The following is a 12,627-nucleotide window of genomic DNA, read 5'->3' on the forward strand; positions in this document are numbered from 1 at the left end:
TGGACTGCAATCACATACGATGCCTGGCTTTATGCACATCACTAGGTCAAACCACAAGGCCTTTTGTTTGTCTGTATATTAGTACATTGCAATATATGTCAATACTCCCATCCGCTCAGTAGAATGTAATCTGATCTAGATATGCTAATGCTTTTTCCCCCTCCATATCACGGCTGTTACGTGTAGACATAAGGTAACAATTAACAATATGTTTCTGTAAACTATAACTAGAGTCTAGTTGACTGAACACCATACACAGAGTTCAAGTTCAACTTCTTACTAGAGGTGTTCCCCTGCCTTGGGCATTTGTTCTCGTCCCACTGGAGAGTAGCCCCTCTGTAGCCAGAAGAGTACTGTCTAGTACTGTTTCCCAAACACTCGGTCGGGACCCATTTGTGGGTTGCGGACACATTTTTAAGGGTCCCCTTATTTTTTGCTTCCTACATTTTGTTTTTAATTCTTATTTCGAAACATTTTCAAAAGCTATTTAGCTATTTTTCAATAGCTAAAGCATAACATAATGCTAACACCAGAAGGGGTTCCCGCCCAAAATGGGCTAGTCTAGCTTTGATCACTGTTCCACTTAGCAGCGGTGGACTAGTATAGTCGGGATGAACAACGGAAAAAGAGAAAGAAATGAGAAAAGAGAAAGAGAAGCTGATATAGAGGGAGAGACGGGAGAAGACGAGCGGAACAGAGGGAGAGAGAGAGAGAGAGAAAGAGAGGCGACTACCATCGTCACTTCAATTTGCACAACGGCGAGTGCTGCTAGTGGTGTGTCCACTCGGTGTCCCCACTACGTCAAATCGCATAGCAGTCACATTCAGAAGCACGAGGCTCTCCCACTATACTAGTAGGGGAAATTAAATGCTAGGTTGGGCCATGTCATTATTTAACAGCACTATGTATTCCTCCTTTGATCTCTATAGCTATATACATTAATATACACATGTATATAGTATACATATAATTATGTGTTGACATATATGAATGTATGAGCAATGTGTTTATAATGCGTAGCTATCGTTGGTACATGTCTTAGTCCTTATATATTCACTATGTTTGTATATGATATATGTTATCATATAATAACCAAATTGTCATGGCTCTCCTGTGTGAACACGCCCGTGCCCTTTTATGTGTCACACTGAGTTAATTTACATGTACCGTAATTCCGCTTTACAATATTAATTTTGCAATAGCATTGCAATATTATCAAGTTGAATGATATTGCAATGTTTTCCAATACTATTCAGGATGAGTGGAATTTTGCCTGGATTGGGTGTTGTGTCAGTATCGTCTGTAATACCTCAAAACACATTATCCAGTATCATAGATTGTTGTTGTTGAGATCCGTGTAAGGCAAGATTTCATGGTCCTAACTGTAATATTGTGCTACTGTACTGCATATCTACAGTATGTGGATATGCATGACTTTAGGCCTAAATATGATTATATGCAGCTTTATCCTGGCCATATTCAGGATCTGAGCTAGTATCTGTAATGCTTTGTGCATGTAAACATATTTGTGGTTATGCTCACTCCATCGCCTCTTCATCTAGTGCTCAATGCCTTTTTTTTCTCTCTTTTTTTTTTTTTTTGCTTTGTTTTGTCCTGCCTTATTTATTTTTCTTTCATGTGTGTTCGTAAAATAACGGGAATCACTGGAATTTGTTTGGTGCTGTTTTGGTCAGGGTCAAATGGTTCTGTACCACATGATGTCTAGAGGCAAAACAAATGACAAAGGTAGAAAGCAGCATGGAAAAGTTGCCAGAATTAGAGGCGACAGCAATGCTGGCCACCATGCATGGAGAATAGAATCAAAGTTGTGCAGCTGTACCCCGTGGGCAAGCGACTGCTGCATAATGTATACAGTCCTCTGTTCCCTCAACCATGGTCTCTGGTAATAATCATACAACCAGAAGTGGGTAAAGATATCCTTAACTGGGGGTAGACAATAGGTATATGATTAAAACGATTTGCTGAGGTTCATCGTTCTATATGTCTTAATACAGTATTATGCACTATAAGGCATGAAGTGTATTAAGTGTCCTTTTGTTTTCAGATTGTTAAGCATTAACTTAAGGTGCTTTTTACAGATTTACAGATCTAAACCATGATCTGATTTCGATTTGTGCTGTAAATGATTTGTGAATGCAGGCATCCCCCCCCACCTCCCCATCTCATTTTGGAACAAACATATATGGTATAGTTGATTTAACTGGTAAACAATAATGTTTACCTCAACTAGGCCTTTTTCCACATATGTTTGCTCGAAATTGCTCCAGGTCTGCTCATGAAGCACACTGCAGTCCATCTCATCACCAAACACAACCACACGCAGAGACACACCCAATCACACAATAATGGACTTCCTTCAGTCAAATCAGTTGTTTTACTCCTGGAAGTGTACACTATATGCCATGTTACATTATAATCTGGGCATATGGTAATATAAATAGAGCTAAAATATGGCATATATGTACAGTATATAGATACAGAAGGCAAAGGGCCTGTCTGTGTCGTCAAACGGATTACCACACATTAATTGTGCCAAGCAACCTTTTGTACAGTATTTCTTTAAGAAAGAAACAAACTATATACTTGCGGTGTCTGTTTACAAATGCTTTTGTTTTTTTCTGTTCTCACAACTAGACTGTAATGTTTCTGGTTCGAGTGTTTGGGTGTGTGTGCTTTGTAAAAGCAAGCTCTCTCCAATACACAAGAAGCAACACTCTGTTCCATTCAGTGTTTGGGTTGATATATCTTTGTTATGACCTCAGTATTACTACAGCACTACTGCAAAGTCAACCCAGGATTCCTTAGCCTTTTTTTTAATTATGATATTTAAGTAGAGTCTAGTCAGCAGATTTTATCGGCCTATATTGGCCTGTACATTTTTTGTATTTACAGAACATAATTCAGAACAAAATATGCTTGAGGTAATTTAGAAATTGTTCTGTATTTGTGTGTTGGACAATACCGTTCATTTTTGTAAAAATATCCTGCCTCATAATAATCCCTAATTATTCATGGCAAGTTATTTCTTCCCTTATGCACCATAAATTAAAGGGGCAATTAACCCTTAATACATCTGAACTGTATTGTGATTGGTTCAAAAGACTGAAATTCCCGGTAATTTCAATTTGGTCTTCGTTTTGAATTCCTAAGTATATCAACTTGGTAAGTTAAAACATATATATTCCCAGAAGCATCTGTCGTGATCCTTTGGGTTTTTTCGTTTTTTAATTCTATACTATGAGATGAGAGAAAACAGTTTCACTAACTCATTTATCGTTTATGGAGTACAATTTGGTTCAGAATGGTGTTGGTTGTGAATAATTCCAACTATTGGTATAAGAAATCAGAGGAAACTATCTTATACAGCTTTACCGTGTAAAAGTAATCTATTCTGCATTATTATGTTTGACAAAGTCTCTCAATTGAGAGGGAAAGTTATTTCTCCAGTGTAGTGCTTGCAACCAAGCAGGCATTTATTTGTAAGTATGGTAGCGTATGTGCACAACAGGTGCATGTAGATCAAACACCCTTTTATGCATCACGCGAGGAGAAACACTGCCACCTGCTGTTTAATCATTCCACTGGCTTGTGCCAACTTTTTCTTTTCTCACCAGTTATGTTAAATAGTAAATGGTCTGCATTTCGATAGCACCTTCTTCCAAAGTGCTTTACAGTGTGGATTACATTCACCCGACATTCACACACCGATGGTGGTGGCAACCCGCGCACTGAGCCGTGGAAGAAGAGAGTGGCGACACGCTTTGATCTCGCCGCAAAAAGCGGGGTGCTATGGGCTATAGTTCCAAACATTGGAACTATCCCATTGAGATTGAATGAGCACTTTCAACGTTAGTGTCGTCACTCTCACTAGATCACGCTGACCGCGCATGGCACCAACCAACCTGCTCATCAGGAGCAGTGTTTTTCTCCAGGACACTTTGGGACAATGCCGGGAGGAGCAAGGGATTGAACCTCCGTCCTGAACCACTGCCGTTATCATTACGTATAATACATATCTGTTATGACCTCATGAATAGTAACAAGTGAAAAATTAGACCATGTTGATGTTTCGCTGAGTCCGTATAGGCGATGTTTTTATTGTCGAGATTGTGAAACTACCAAACTCACTGATTCTGTGGATGACACATGTACTGGCATTGTGTTGTAGGATATGCTCATGGTACAATATGGACTGTCAAGAATGTCAAATGTCACCTGCCATTAATGTATGTTATATACTGTATTATACTAAGTATGTTACACGCACTAAGGCTATTGTGAATTGCTGCATTTTACTGTCATGACTAGCCTACTGTATACAGTACATACATGTAGGGTATTTTCTGAAATCAAACCTGTATAGGAATGTGTCATTTGTGTATAAAAATGACACATTCCCTTTTATTCCTCATTTTAATTCAATATATTGAGTTGATTTTGTTTAGATTTGTCCTGTTCCAGGGGCTTGAATATAACTGTTCTTTGTTGTAGTTTTGTTTTGTTTGGAGGTTGATTATTTTGCTATACTAATAAAGAATGTTGTTTTTTGTACAGTGAGAAACTGTTCATAGTGTTGTGAATGTGTGCTTGTGTGGTTGTGTCCGCTTTAAAATGCTTTACAATGGATGGCACCAGCAAAGTCACTGTACCGTAATATGCAGGTCGGTCTGAATAGTATTTGCAAATGATTGTTATTGTTATTTAATAGAACATGCAGTACCGCATGCCATTTACCATATCAGGAGGACAGGAAAGCTGGGAAAAAATAGGGAAAAAAGAAAGAAGGAAATTGGTCAAATTAAAGTTGCTATAAGCAATAATATGTCAAAATCTTAATAACTTTTTTTTATTAAACATTTTTTTGGTATTCAGACAGCCAGTGATGAGTAAAACACTCCCACAACGAATTAGTCTCTGTGACACATCTAGGGGCCAGCAATCTGCATTCAAAGATGTTCCTAGAAGCTTTGTCATTGGTAAAGAAAAACCCAGTCAAAATGACTAACCAATCAGGAAGTAGACAGGCAAATCGACCAATTACAAAGCTTCTAGGAAAATCTTTGAATGCAGATTGTGGCCCCTAGATGTGTCACAGAGACAAAAAAAATTCTGGGAGCGTTTTACCCATTGCTGGCTGTCTGAATACCAAAGAAAATAAAATAAAAAGTTCATTAAACTTTTGACATATTATTGCTTATAGCAGCTTTAAGTTTATGGCAGCTTATGTGGCCAATCATGAAATGTCGGTAGTAGGCCGTAGTGACAGTATAGTAAAGTGTAAAACAGTATACTTCATTGACTATATAGCAGAAAATGTATATGATCAACCCTCCACTCCTACACACGTGCATATTTGTATGTATTTGTCCATTCTGATTCTGATTACTGATCACTTCCAACTGCATTTAACCATTGCTACACAATACTCACAATATATGAAAAGGGTCTATTAGTTTATCCTTTTTCCTATGATAAAAGGACATGACATGGGAAGATGTAAACAGAAAAAGGCATATTGAAATAATTCTATTTCAATCAGTCTGGAATCCAGGCTGATCCTATCCAATCCTATCTAATCCATCCAATCCAATCCATCCAATCCAATCCATACCAAAGACGATATAATAATGTCTCCTTGCTTGGCATTCTGGGTCACATGGCTCTGGAACCGCTGGCTCCCAAGGCTACAATACTTAAGTAGGTTTGTACATCAAATGTTAAAAACGTTAATGGAACACTCAGATGCTCTTATACATGTACATAACTACCTGACTAGACTACCTCATTAAAAACAAAAAAGCAGACCCGTCTGACTAACTGAGCGGTGCTGTGTGTGTGTGTGTGTGTGTGTGCGTGTGTGCCTGTGTGTAAACAGCAGGGTCAATAGGAATGTGACCCCTCTTAGCTGACTGCTCAAAACAGCTGCAGGGGTCAAAAGGTCATACTCGGACATAGGGACAGATAGACATACAGATTGACACACACACACACACACACACACACACACACACACACACACACACACACACACACACACACACACACACACATTGTGGGGAATTAAGGCTTGTGCTGTTCATTGGAGATGGTGTGCACCGCCAGGTGGGTCAACAACTTAATCCAATCAGGAAAATTACCCATTTATCAGCTTCAAGTTTATAGTGTTCTAATTATTTTTGTTTCGTCACTGTACAATCTTTTACTGTATCCTGTATATATCCTTTTTGTTTTTCAGGCTAAGGACCGCTTAGCTGAGAGAGAGATGAAGCAGGGGCCCCGCACATTGTATAAAATTGTGTTGCATATTAAACTTTTTCATAGATTAGCTTTCATAGATAACTTCGTAGACTTGATTGACACTATCATCAGTCTTAATTTAATGTTTTACACATTATGTTGGATTCATGTTCATGTGTATTTTCTAAAATGAAATGTGGTGAATGTTCCCCCCCAGAATAGGGATGCTAGGGTTCAAGTGGGTAGATTAATGTAAAAAAAATAATCCTATAATCACACATACCATAATTCACTGACATAACACTGATATGGTGCAAGGTCTTATATAGCCTGATCAGCTGTGGTCTGACGTAATGTCAGTGACCATAGTAACCATGCTCATTCCTTTGGGCCCCACGTACAGGTACACACAAACACGGATACAAACAAAGCTGGTTGTTGGAGTGGTTTGCACCACTCAAAAAGCGGACCCCCAGGTGGGAACCGTGGCTCTATATACTATAGAGAAGAGCATGGGTTGGTCTTCAACAGTGGGTCTATAGTAGTGATTACTATCAGAATATAGAGCTACAGTATTTAACACTTCAGAATGATTTACACGCCCTTTAAATGTGCTTCAAAATGTGTGGCCTAGATAGGCTACTGGCAATGTGTATAAGAATACGGATGCTGTGTTTTAAGTGGTTTAATCAGAGAAAGAGAGAGAGAGTCCAAATGAGGACACAAAAACACGTTTCATCTGTGTGCTTTCTGGTCTGCAATTAATTAGCTGCTGTTGTGTTTTAGGCGAATGTCAATTCTAAAGCTTTGGTGTGATGTAAATATAGGATGACAATTGTTAATGTGCAACGTTTTCACGGTCTACAGAAGGCACTTACTAAAGAAGAGTTAATGTGACAGGACTTCTGGGAAATTTAAATCACTGTCATCATGTTTTGAGAACTTCAAGATTGTTCTGTCTCTGGAGCTGTTGTGGTTTGTGACCAGTAGGTGGAGACAAACTCCTACAGAAGGTTGAAATGTGCAGACAAGGGACAGAGACTGGGAAACAGAACAAAGGATGGTAAAAGAGAGACTGAGACAGAGTGGGGGAGACCTGACGGTGAGAACGGTCTCAAAGTGTCCATGATTTGATGCAAATGCACTTTTACATTTCACAATACTCTGCAGACACACCTGCACTGGGGATGGCCCAGTCAAGCAGCCCAGTGTCCACCAGGGCTATTGAAAAGGCTCAAGTCAATTGGCTGGATTCTGCTTTTCAAATAGTCATCTCTCTCCACGGCCCCTTGCACTGCAATTACTGCAGCCCAGCTGTGTGGTCCCTTAGGGGCCCCTAGTGAACCAGGGACCTCCTCCCAGCTGTGTCAGGTTGAGTTTCTTTCCACCACTGTGGCATGGATCTAATCAATGAATTGATTCCTTTTGAAACACAGAAACTTCAAAATCAGATATAATATTATTTATATTTACCATGAAAGGACTGGATCGCAACAGAGGTTTGGAGAAACAAATAACTTTAGCTGGCAGTGTGTTAAATACGCAGCCTGTGCTATCCATAGTAGCTCCATATCCAGTGTGAGTGAAGGAGAAAAGGCCCTGGGCCTTCGACCAGGAGGGAGAACCCCGGTCCAGAACTAGTAGGGATAAAGTGAAGAGTTTACATGTCAACTGTAACAGTTCATGTCTGCTTTTCAACGGCTCATTTTGAAGAAAGCCAGGATGCTTGTTTCTGGAATCTCAACGCTAACAGAGCCAGGCTCAGTGTGATGAAGTGCCATTTATTTCAGCTATGCGCTGCGGTGGTTTTCACTGTGTATCTGTGTGGAAATGTTTATAGCGAAAGCAGAAGCCAGAGAGCAGGCTCCTTCCCGTGGAGGGAATGTGTGGGTTTGACGACGGTGTGGCTCCACTGTTAAGGTGATGTGACACTTTCACTGCTGTGCACTGCAGCACACTGAAGGAATGATGGCTTATTACGCCCTGGTTCTCAACCTGTGTGGGCCGGGGATCCACTGGTGAGCCGTAAGGATATTGCAAGTGGGCCCTCGAAATAATAATTGGCAAAACACTGAGATTTTATTGAAAATATAACATTAATATAAACCTTGGGCCAGAACACGATCGACTGCTGTGTTAAGTGGTCAGATGGGTGGGCCGCAGACACCTCTCTGAGATGTTCAAGTGGGCCCCCGATCCAGAAAAAATCCAAAAGGTTTAGAATTTACGCCCAATTCATACTTCACCGCATGACCTTGATGAAAACAACTGATATTCAAACAAGCAAGCACAAATCTTGTCTTGTGACTATAACGTGGTCTTGCAACAAACTATAAACAGCCATTACTGTCCAAAATGCGTATTCATGTAAATATGAGATAGGCCTATACGTACAATACAAACATAAGGAAGTCTAGATTTATTGTGTTTTTCTGTATCAACAGCTTAGCCCGATATATTAGTCACATATTCCAGCTGCATTAAAGCACAAGCAAAACACGGCACTTTGTGGAAGTGGCTGAGATGAAAGAGTAGGCCTACCTACTGACTCACTGTCTTGATCATATCAGGCCCTTGAGGGCACATGACATCAGAGCCAGTCATCACCTGTTGTGTTGTTTTATTTTTGATACATGTTTTTAGGGGGAAATGATTCAATAGTGAGAAACAGGATATACACTCCATTGCACGGTAGAAAATGTTTTTTTGGCCTGAAGAAGTGAGTCCAGGAACGCAGACTTCTTTCACCTCCCCCAATAATCTCACCAAGTAAAGTTATCAGTTGCCTTTGAAATGTTTATTGCTCATTTTTAGCCCCTTTTCCCATTGGGGTTTATGAAGTCAAAATATCAGAGGGTAGATTTCCAGAGTTCAAAACTCACTCACATTCTTCATTTTGCCCCATGTGTTTAGGGTTGGTTCAAAAAAAATATGATTACGGCCCTCCTAATTATTTACAGCTTTTCTTCCCCCCTTTCATCTCTGTCCTCTTTTTTTAATGGCTTTATCAAATAGAAAGCACATGATACTCTCCTTAACTCCTCGTCCTTAATAATATCCCCGCAATCACGTCTCTAAAAAAACAGAGGATTTAGAGGGCCGTGTGGGTGGGGTGGGGTGGGGTGGGTTGGGGTGCGGGGGACGAAGAAGGAGAAATGCACATCTGTGGTGCAGCACTAATTATTGGGAAATATTGAGAACGCGGGAGAAAACAAAAAAAGGGGCTGAGGGAGACAGGGAGAGGTGGAGGGGAGGGGAGGGGAGGGGGAGGGGGGGAGAAAGAGAAAGGGCCTTGGAATGGGACAGTTCTCAGATCATCTTCCAAGTGCATGTGGTGCCCGTGGTGGTGTTGGTTGTTTCATCTGCTCCGTCTCTGTTGTTTTACAACACTTTGCCGTGCTGTGTGTGGATCCTGCGAGCCCTCGGCCCGGGCGAGAGCACACACACACACACACACACACACACACACGTGCGCGCGCACACACTCACGCACGCACGCACTACACAGCATGCACAATTCATATAAAAAAACAGATACACTACGACGTGCTAAAGCTGCCCCTTTGGTTTTCCCTGATTTACATTGAGAAACCAGCACAGACAGTTTATTCAGTAATCATGGCAATCACTTCATAGGAGTCTCTCTGTTGTGAGACAGCAGACATGATGTGCTAGACTTAATCCCCCCCCCCCCCAAATATCCTGTCAGAGAAATGATACTCGGCCGAGGACAACGTTCTGGAAAGTACGCTGTCGTAAGCTGGTGTTGATTCATAAGATTGGTTTTCACCATAGTAGTTTTTATACAGAATCCCTATATACAGTACTTGGTCGCCCAGGGTTCTATATTTGGTCCCTTCCGTTTTTCCCTGTACACCATATCTCCTCGCCGAAAATTGTTGATCTACAAGCTCACAACATGTCACGCTGCGAAGCATTGTGAGCTTGTAGATCAGCTATTTTTGTAAAATGGTCGCCTATTATGACATGCCTAGAAAAGGGACACTAGGGTACGCGTGGTTAATATTCTATAGAAGTAACGTATCAAACTGCTTCACTCTCTTCAAGATTGTGGTGCTCTGTGAGATTTGAATGCCACTCAAAAATAACATTTGGATGCTGCCTCAGAACAGCGGTATTCTCCGACCTTTGCCCTAGCGGTTTCCTCTGACCTTTGCCCTACCATCTATTATGAACAACTGCAAATGTGACAGTGAAAACATTGTAGCTCTAGTCTAGACTGTATGGAATAGATGTCTTATATTCCCTTTCCAGTGTGCTAGGCTTTTAATCAATGTCAAATGGTTGTAAGGTTTCTTTTCTTTATGTACTCCAGATGGCTATGTAGGTTTGTACCACCCAAATGGAATCTCTTGGGCTTAAGGTGTAGCCTACTATTTGCCCCTCTCAAATGAAAGTGCTTATTGCTTAAAATATTTTGGGTTTCAGGCATACACTGTGAGTGTTTCCAGTCCTTCCAAAGAAAACATTTACTTTTTAGCCAGTGTTAGCAATTTGTAGTTAATGACTCCCTGTCAAAAGTGAAAGGGCTCCCTGCTCATGGTAAATCACATAGGCTTCTAAAACAACACCCATTCCTCATTTACATAACAATGGCAATGCACTTGCAGCGAATGTATTCTTACGTCACATTCGGTATTAACACATGGTGACAGGACTCTCGTGCAAGGAGAAGGGTCCACCCTGTTTTTGTAGGACCCGTTCCCATTCTAATAGCATATTCAAGCATGACCAATGAAAGGTCTGTTGTAATAGTCATGTTCTGCTGTACCATGGCTGACCATATCTACCACACATCATCAATGCCTGCTGTCACAGGCTAACCTATATGAGACCACATTTCACGAGGCACGTTAAAATGAAAACACAAAAACCCTGGAGAAAAACACTATTATATACCACCCTCAACTTCTGCTTAAACCCTTCCTGACCACAGAGGATTCGTTTTCAGACTACTGTGTATATCGCTTAAGAAAAATGTGCCCTTTTTCAGGAAGCCGCACTATGGGTGGGCTCCGACTTTAGTGCAGCACCTTGACGTGACAAGCTGAAGCACGACCCCTTTTAATCCCCCCCTGTATATAATTAGCCTTTATTGGATTAGATGCCAGAGTTGCAGATTATTTTCACATGCTTGTTGTCTCGTTTTATTAATCTCATAAAAGAAGGAAGTTGCGAGACATTCTCAGAGCCCCCAAAAATAACCATCCCATATGCTCGTGAGAGCATGCAGGGATGAATTCTCGCTGGCACAGCAGCTGAAGCTGGTTGTACTTTCATGCTTAATTAGCACACCTTGCAAGATATCCTGGGATGTTATGACATTCACAAAGAATTTGCTTCTCTTGCACTGGAACAGAAATTCATCATCTAGACAACGTTATATAACACAACCCCTGCATGCTTCATATTTATAAATCCAAGAGCTTTGGTTAGTTAGTTTAGTAGTTGGTTTGTATTTATCCTTGCGAAACACTTATCATGGATGTCTGGCACGTGACACTATGGAAAGGTTGTGAGTGACACTATGGAAAGGTTGTGTTGTGACACTATGGAAAGGTTGTGTTGTGACACTATGGAAAGGTTGTGAGTGACACTATGGAAAGGTTGTGTTGTGACACTATGGAAAGGTTGTGAGTGACACAATGGAAAGGTTGTGTTGTGACACTATGGAAAGGTTGTGTTGTGACACTATGGAAAGGTTGTGAGTGACACTATGGAAAGGTTGTGTTGTGACACTATGGAAAGGTTGTGAGTGACACAATGGAAAGGTTGTGATGTGACACTATGGAAAGGTTGTGTTGTGACACTATGGAAAGGTTGTGAGTGACACTATGGAAAGGTTGTGTTGTGACACTATGGAAAGGTTGTGAGTGACACAATGGAAAGGTTGTGTTGTGACACTATGGAAAGGTTGTGTTGTGACACTATGGAAAGGTTGTGAGTGACACTATGGAAAGGTTGTGTTGTGACACTATGGAAAGGTTGTGAGTGACACTATGGAAAGGTAGTGAGTGACACTATGGAAAGGTTGTGTTGTGACACTATGGAAAGGTAGTGAGTGACACTATGGAAAGGTAGTGAGTGACACTATGGAAAGGTAGTGAGTGACACTATGGAAAGGTTGTGTTGTGACACTATGGAAAGGTAGTGAGTGACACTATGGAAAGGTTGTGTTGTGACACTATGGAAAAGTAGTGAGTGACACAATGGAAAGGTTGTGTTGTGACACTATGGAAAAGTAGTGAGTGACACAATGGAAAGGTTGTGTTGTGACACTATGGAAAAGTAGTGAGTGACACAATGGAAAGGTTGTGTTGTGACACTATGGAAAGGTTGTGAGTGACA

The sequence above is a fragment of the Electrona antarctica genome (assembly GCF_951216825.1).
Source record: "Electrona antarctica genome assembly, chromosome: 22".
Taxonomy (NCBI): Eukaryota; Metazoa; Chordata; class Actinopteri; order Myctophiformes; family Myctophidae; genus Electrona; species Electrona antarctica.